Consider the following 8,242-nt stretch of genomic DNA (forward strand, 5'->3'; position numbering starts at 1 on the left):
AGCATATCTGAGACTGAGAGAACTCAGGGAAAGTTGTAATTTTGAAAGATTATATAGGCAAAATATCGAATGATGCAGGGACTATCAAGACAATATGGAAAGATTACAGAGTCACTATGCCATAAGGAACTAGTCGACAGTCCACCATTTCTGGAAGTAGCATATAAGCAATATCAATGGGCTGAAGGAAGAAATTCAAAATATATTGAATGCCTTAGATAGAAATGTTTTCAGGAATTGACGGAATGTTAATTGAAAATGTTTCAGGAAGCTGAAGATGCACTGGAAGCACAATAAGTAAGCACCAGTAGGTAACATCATAGATTGAGCATTCTGTTCACTTTTCTTTGGAATTTGAATAGTCAGTTGGCCATATAGAAGTTTCGTACATTTTCTGGCACAGACAAGTGAGTTCTTCCAGTGCTTCATGAGCTTGTTGAAACATTTCAATTTGTATTCCATCAGTTCTTGGAGCTTTGGTTTTGACTAGTTCATTCAATGGAGCTTGACCTTCTCCCTTCAGCACCAATGGTTCTTGCTCATATGTTGGAACTCGTTCTTTTTAGTTGAGTGATTCTGTGTATTCTTTCTATCTCCTCATGATACCTCCTGCGTCATCTACTATTTTGCACATAGACTCTCATAAGATTGGAACTTGAGGCTCAAACTTCTTTGCCTTTTTCTCTTTCAGATGTGGTGAGAGCTATCTTCCTTTTTGGTTTTCTAATTCTAGGTCTTTTTACAATTTAATTGTCATATTTGGCTTGGTTTTCTTGCTCTTCCCTTTGAAGTTTTCTATTCAGCTTTTATTACTTCATCAGTTTTTCTGTTCCCTTAAGCGACTCTACAATTAAAAGCAAGTTTCAGAGTCTCTTATAACATCCATTTTGATGTTTTCTTTCTATCCTGTCTTTTTAACGACCTTTGCTTTCTTCACGAATGCTGATCTTTCTGTCCTCTCACAGCTGAACAGGTCTTCTGTCTAAACTGCTCAACATTTCAAATCTGTTCTTCCGAATTTTTCAAAATTCAGGTGTGATAGACTCAAGGTCATATTTCCTTCCTGACATATATTTTTATTCTCTTACGCTTTACCTTGAATTTCCATATGAGCAATTGTTGATCTGTCCTACAGTCACCCTCTGTTCTACCCTCAGCTCTGCCCTCAGCTGCTTATGTTGAAAGCAAAAATCAGCATGTCTTCCCAGAGATGTAGTCAATTTGACTTCTGTGCATTCCATCCGTTTGTAGTCGCCTTTATGTTGTTGAAAAGGGTATTTTCTATGAACAATTCATTGGCTTTGGAAAATTCTGTCATGCCGTTACCAGCTCTATTTCTATTCCCAAATCCACATTTTCCTCTTTGGTTCCAAATTTTGAATTCCAATCAACAGTGCTTATCTATGAATCTTGATTTCAAGGTTGATCAATTTCTGGCCGAAATCATTGGTAGGTTTCTTCAATTTCTTCATAACTAGTTTTTGTAGTCGGTGCATAAATTTGAATAGATATATTGATTGGATTACCATGAAGGCAGATAGATATAATCCTATCACAGGTATCATTGTACTTTGTGGTAGTTACATAATCTGGTGTAAATTTGAGGATTGGGAGGGAAGGGGTGGGGTCTGTCAATCGAATCTTAGCCAGTGAGCCCTCTGTGTGGACATGGCCTTCTCCTGAGAATTCTGGGATATCCTGTATTTTTTCCTTGGAGGTGAGACACATCTCTCTCCATTCACTCCCGGAGAGACGTTCTACTGACAAGACAGATGGCACTATGCCCTGGGAGCTGGAGAATCCATATGGACCTACCCTGATGCTACCAGACCTCTGGAGCCTTAGAAGCCATGTAGAGACCCCTGGCAGTGCTGAGATGCTTACAACACAAGACTTCCACAAGACTTCCGACCTACTGGCATGTGATCCTCCTGCATTCTGTTTCATTGCATGTGTTTGATGAGTCTGAAGAGGACTTTGTAGCTTGGTATTGGACACATGGGCTAATATTGGACTCATGGACTTAATCTATACTGCGCTGCGACATTTTCTCAATATTCATTTGCTCTTGTATATAAGCCTCTTCTTATATACATCTGAGTATCTAAGAATTTGCTTCTCTAGTCGATCCAGCCTAACACATACTTCATGATTGATTTTGCAAATTTCTTTTTGACAATGAATGCCAAGGCATAATAAGTCATATAGCTTTCTGATTCAAAATGGAATAACAACAATCTAATTCAGCTTATGTATGCCTACGATATCAGTCTTTATGTGTTCCATTTCACTTTTGACCACTTTCAATTTTCCTAAATTCACATTCTCACATCCCAAGTTCCAAATCAGATCCCAAACACTTTATCCCACAGTCTATACTCAATTTATATCACCGTAGTTGACTCCACTCCAATAAATCAACTCATCCTCATTATGATTTCAAGTGTCCTCTGACCTAAGAGGTCTATTCCCGGGCATGATTTCCAACAACATTCTGCTTCCATGAACTAGGCCTTCAGTATCTGACAATGTATTGAAACAATGCATAAGGTTTTAAGCTGCCCCTTCCTCCAAAGTGTGTAGCCAGTCCTTCTTCATTGTCTCTTTTCAGTCTGAAAGTTCTGCTGAATCCTCTCACTTTGGATGGCCCTGCTGGCACTTAAAAGAATGGCGCCATCGCCTCCAGCAGCACAGCAGTACAAGAGCTACTCCAGGAAGACAAACTGACAAACAAGAGGTGGAGATATATAGATAGATGATATAGATGATGTACTGGACATATAGATATGATGTAGTGGACAGGTATATTTATATATAATGTATTGGACAGACAATATAGTGAAATTGAGATCCTCAACATGAGTTAAAGTACTTTGCTCCAGTAGACTGTTTGCCATCACCGTAATTCAAATGCATCCCTTCTTCTTTGGTCTTTCTTATTCAATCTACAACTTTCACATGCATATGTGCAATCAAAAATACAAGGCCTTCAGTCAGGGACACATTAGTCCTCAATGTAATATCCTTTTATTTTGTCACTTTAAAGCAGTTTTATCCAATGAAGTGCATCGTTTGATTTCTTCCTTGCCGCTTCCATGACCAATCATTGTGGATATAATCACGCAAAATCCTTCACAATTTCAATATTTTCTCTATTCATCATGATGTTATTTCTTTTTACCAGTTGTGAAGAGGTTTTTGTTTTGTTTTTTTTTTCACATTAGGTTTTAATCCATTCTGAAGACTGTAATTGTTGATCTTTAACAGCAAGCCCTTCAAGTCTTCCTTACTTCAGCAAGCACGGTTGTTTCATCTGAACATCACAGTCTGTTGCTAAGCCTTTCTCCACCCCTGATGGTGCATTCTTCTTCACATAAAGCAGCTTCTCTGATATTTGCACAGTAAACAGATTAATAAGTTTGTTGAGAGGATACAACTTTCTGAAACAATGTTCCTGATTTTGGATGAAGCAGTATTCCCTTTTTCTGTTTCTAAACCTGCCTTTTGATCCTTGTACAAATTCCTCATGAGTAAGTTAACTGCTCTGGAATTCCTCTTCTTTTAAAGTTTATTCATAGGTTGATAGAATCCATACCACTGAACATGTTTGTGTAGTGACTAAAACACAAGTAAACATCTTTTTGGTGTTCTTTGCTCTCAGCCTAGAGCTGCCTGATATCAGAAATTATATGTATTTTTCTACAGTTTCTTCTGAAACTCTGGCAGTTTCCTGTCAGTGTACTGCTGCAAGCTTTGGTTGGATGATATTGAGCAAAATTTTATTTGCACGTGATGTTAGCTGTTACATAATTTATTTGGTCTCCTTTCTTTACGGATCTTACCCTGTCCGTTGGTCAAGTAATTGTCTTCCAAATTTCCTGGTATAGAAAAGTGTGTGTTTCCAGTTTTTCATCAGCTTATTGCAACATTTCAGTTGGTATTCCACCGATTCCTGCAGACTTGTGTTTGACTAATGCTTTCAATGTACCTTGAACTTTCTCCTTCAGTATCCTTGGTTCTTGTTCATATGCTACCTCATAAAATAATTGAACATTGACTTGCTCTTTTTAATACAGTGATTTTGCATCTCTATCCATCTTCTTTTGATGCTTCCAATATCATTCAACATGTGCCCATACAATTTTTCAATATTGACACATCAGGCTTGATTTTTTTTCTTTAGTTCTTTCAACTTAAGAATGCTGAGCACATTCTTCCTATTTGGTTTTCTAATTCCAGGTCCTGGCACATCTCATTATGATATCTTACTTTGTCTTATTGAGCTGGTGCTGGTACTTTTGAAGAATATGAACAAACAACTCTGTCTTGTTAGAAATATAGCCAAAATGTTCCTTCCAGGCAAGGAGATTGAGACTCTTTCTCATGAATTTGAACTATGCTGTGAGGTGAGTTCCACCCCTGGAGAAGTGTATCGTGGTTGTTAAAATAGTGGAGCATGGGAAAAGAGTAAGACCCTTGACAATATGGAATGACACAGTGACTGTACATTGGGCTCAAACAAGAATAACTGTGAGGCTGACACCAAACCAGGCAATATTTTGTTCTATTGAAAATAAGGTCCCTTCAAGTGAGGAAACTTGAAGGCATCTAACAACAACAACAACAACATATTGAATTATAAAAACAACAAATGGGGGCCTGTGGTATGCAAGAACACATAATGTGTGCTTTATATGTGTAGAAATACAATATATTCTAGGCAATGACAATAAATATGTGAATAACAGCAATCATCTTGTGAAACTCATAATATTTTTGAGACACAAGCACACACAATAGCTAAAATGCACTACAGTGGTTTTCATGTGCAAATAGTAATGAGAAATTGATTAGTGAACAATATATTCATTTAGACTTAATAGTGATTTCTCATTAGAACTGAAACTTTCTTCTATTTCTTTCTTTTTATACAGGTTAGGTAAAGCTCAACAACTTTGCCACTGGCCAGTGTACCACTACAAAATGACCAAACTTAACTTTGTTATCAATCTAAATTCCACCATTCACAGTCTATCAAAGAGCAGTAAACAAACAGCAGCACAATAAATATTTACAAAGTAAACGTGGACTTATTGCAAACATATTTGAAACATTTCTTTAAAAACACTTCCATGAGACTTACCTGGCAGGGGAGAGACCATGATCACGAAGGTGGTTTTCCCAGGGCAAGGCTCATCCGTTGCACTCCGGATGTGCTGACCCCTGCAATTTCCCCAAATGCCGGAAACTCGACTGCACGATTTGTGGTAGTGGGGGTCTGCGTTCGTGCTCTCCCCTGTGGAAAAATAATACTTCCATTATTATAAATTTGAGTTATTTGTGCCAATCAAAATGAGCAATATATTTGATAATGTGCTTACATGATAGATTTTAATTGACACTGCAGTTTAATTCTTTTTTACGCCATTATCCTCTTCAAAATTAATCCAAGATACAAGCTTTTGAAACTAGAAATATCTTAATTTTTCATGCATACAACCTTCATCCTACTGATGAAAAGACAATGAAATGGAACAAATATATGAAGCAAAATATTAATACTTAAAAATTTGGTAGATTACTTGTGCTCAACTCACGTACTATGTTTCCCAAAGATTATAGCACTTTAGAAAATTATTAATGTAATTAAAGAACAGTGAGTGAGGAAAACTAAGCAAAGCATCTAATGTATGATTCAACCTAAATATAATAAGGAAACAAAGGTGTGTCTGAATAATACTAATGAGATGACACTCCCTTCTCAAACAGATATATTTTCCTGCCAAGATAATACCCATTCTGAAATAGCCTCTTAGTAAGTTCTGCTCTTTTCCACTATGATATGTGTGCAGCCCAGGAGCTATTGGTGTAAGCGATTCCCTCCTGACCACCCTGCCACTCATTTCAGGAGAGGAACCACACTTTTTTCGTGGAGCAATCACATTTACCAGCTGGAGGTCTCACCCTGTCATCAATAAATAAGAGTTCAAATCGTTTCTTCTTTGTATCTCATGAATGATCTTTCCCTTTCTTTTTTTTTTGTTGCCAATTTAAAAGGAAACAAAAGAGTGAAGAGAGAAAAGGAAAGAAATAAATTAATAAAATAAAAGTAAAAAGCAAAAGCAAGAATACAAACCAAATACACCCACAGCATATCAACAAAATGCGAAGCTTTACTATAATCTTCTATATTATAATTTTTCTTAATTAAAAATACCATTTTATTACATTATTAAGTATGTGAGGAGCGCTGGTATCACGATGCTTAAGCTAACTGAAAAGGTTCACAATCTAAAGGTACCAACTCTTCTAAAGGAAAAAAAAATGTGACAGTTCATATCTGTATGTATGTAACGCACTGCTGTCTCGTCTATTCTGCCTCATAAGCACCACATGGCCTGGAGCTGCTTCAGAGGTTTCCTTAAGCTTTACAGGCTCGGAAACCCTATGGCATAGTCCTACTCTGTCCTGTAAGGTCACACTATGAGTCAAGATATACTTCATGGCAATAGGTAATTTGATTTTATTACATATGAATTCACTTTTACAAAATATATGGGCTACTTCTCTAATATAGATGAATCTAGATTTCTCATACCACGGTAATAATTGTTACTGAAATTTTACATTATAATGAAATAATACCTAATAAAACTCACCAACTAATGCCTTACAAATACCTAAGGGAAAATAGGATAGACATTATAAGTTTCATATTATCAATAAAGAAATTGAAGATTAGAAAAGGCTAAATATGTAGCCAATTTAGAAAACTGATAAATAAACACCAAACATAAATTTGACCTCATTCTACTGAATCCAAATTCTTTTAAAAACTTTTTTTCCCCAGAGACAGGTTGTAATAATAAAATGATATGCTATTTGTGGAAACAATTAGGAAATTCTAGTTATATAACTAGGTAAAGAAAAGTAGTAAACTCACTAACACTAAGTGGATTCTGACTCAGAGAGACCCAAGGGATAGAGCAACCCAATTTTGTATCTTGAACTTCACCTTGTTGCTCTTAGCATCAGTTGGTTCCAGTCCATAGCAATCTTCTGCACAACAGAACAAAAACATTGCCCGGTCCTGTGTCACCCTCACGGCGCCTCCTATGCTTGAGCTTATTGCTGTACCATCTGTGTCCATCCATATCATGTATGCCTTTTCTCTCCAGGGACTGGTTTCTTCTGACAACATGTCCAAAGTCTGTAAAATGAAGTCTCACCATTCTTTCCTCTAAGGAGCACTCTGGCCGTACTTCTTCCAAGATGGATAAATTTGTCCTTTTACTAGTTCATGGTACTCTCAATATTCTCTGCCCCAAATTTGACCTGGGAATGATTAAATAAACAACCTACGAATAGAATATGCTCTAAAAGTAAAGAAAAATAAACTTCAAAACTATTTTTAATTATTACATAGCCATTGGAAACACACATGCAAGTATGAAAGTATTGGTTTTGCCACATATTGTAAGATCTAATGAAGCCCAGCTCATGTCTTTCAAAATGAGTAGGTTTGAGAGGGCATGATCTGCCATTAGAATATTTCTAAGTAAGAAAGAGGATAGACGCAGTTGGGCCCAGGGGACCCTGTAGCATAGATGCTCCATAGGCAGAAACTTCAATCAAGGCAGGTTTATAAGCACTCCCTGTCATGTAGCCTGCATCTGGTGACTTGTTTCCAGAAGGAAATTACTGAGGGTATAAAGATAAACAATTACTGAGGGTATAAAGATAAGCATTAATACACCAGCCAAACTGTTGACAGACAGGAGGGTCGGTTAAAGCCGGGGACATGAACTAACTGAGATTTTGCAGATAGCTGCTCTTCTGCAGGTTGCCAGGGAACAAGAAGCAGAGTGTCTTCTTGATCTCAGGCAGAGAGAGAGGTTAGCTACTGCTTCATCAGTTTCCACGGTTGAGCCGTCAGCACTTCTCATGGGCCTTGAACAGTGGCAGGTGGTGGCCCTGTCCCATTTACCTCAGAAGCAAACATCGTTGACCCCACAGCATATCCTGCATCATGTCAGTGTTTCCTAAAGTGGGTGATACCTCCACTTTATCCCAAAATATGGCTATCATACAAAAGCTTTCATTTGTTGCTTCAGGGGGCACTATGCAAATTTTTATTTTCTGAAAAGGGGATGATAGGACAAATAATTTTAAGAACATATCATGTAGGTCTGTGCACTTTTGAAAAAAATATTCATCTCTTTAACTATTCTCCAAAGAATTC

The 8,242-nt window shown here is 37.2% G+C and overlaps 1 non-coding gene across 1 annotated transcript; it reads left to right on the forward strand.

Annotated features, from left to right (window-relative positions):
- The first annotated feature begins 5,135 nt into the window (after window positions 1-5,135).
- Window positions 5,136-5,299, forward strand: LOC142461782 (U1 spliceosomal RNA). The gene has a single exon (XR_012786979.1). It is a non-coding gene; the product is annotated as a U1 spliceosomal RNA (small nuclear RNA).
- Window positions 5,300-8,242: the final 2,943 nt, after the last annotated feature.

The sequence above is a fragment of the Tenrec ecaudatus genome, chromosome 11, assembly GCF_050624435.1.
Source record: "Tenrec ecaudatus isolate mTenEca1 chromosome 11, mTenEca1.hap1, whole genome shotgun sequence".
NCBI lineage: Eukaryota > Metazoa > Chordata > Mammalia > Afrosoricida > Tenrecidae > Tenrec > Tenrec ecaudatus.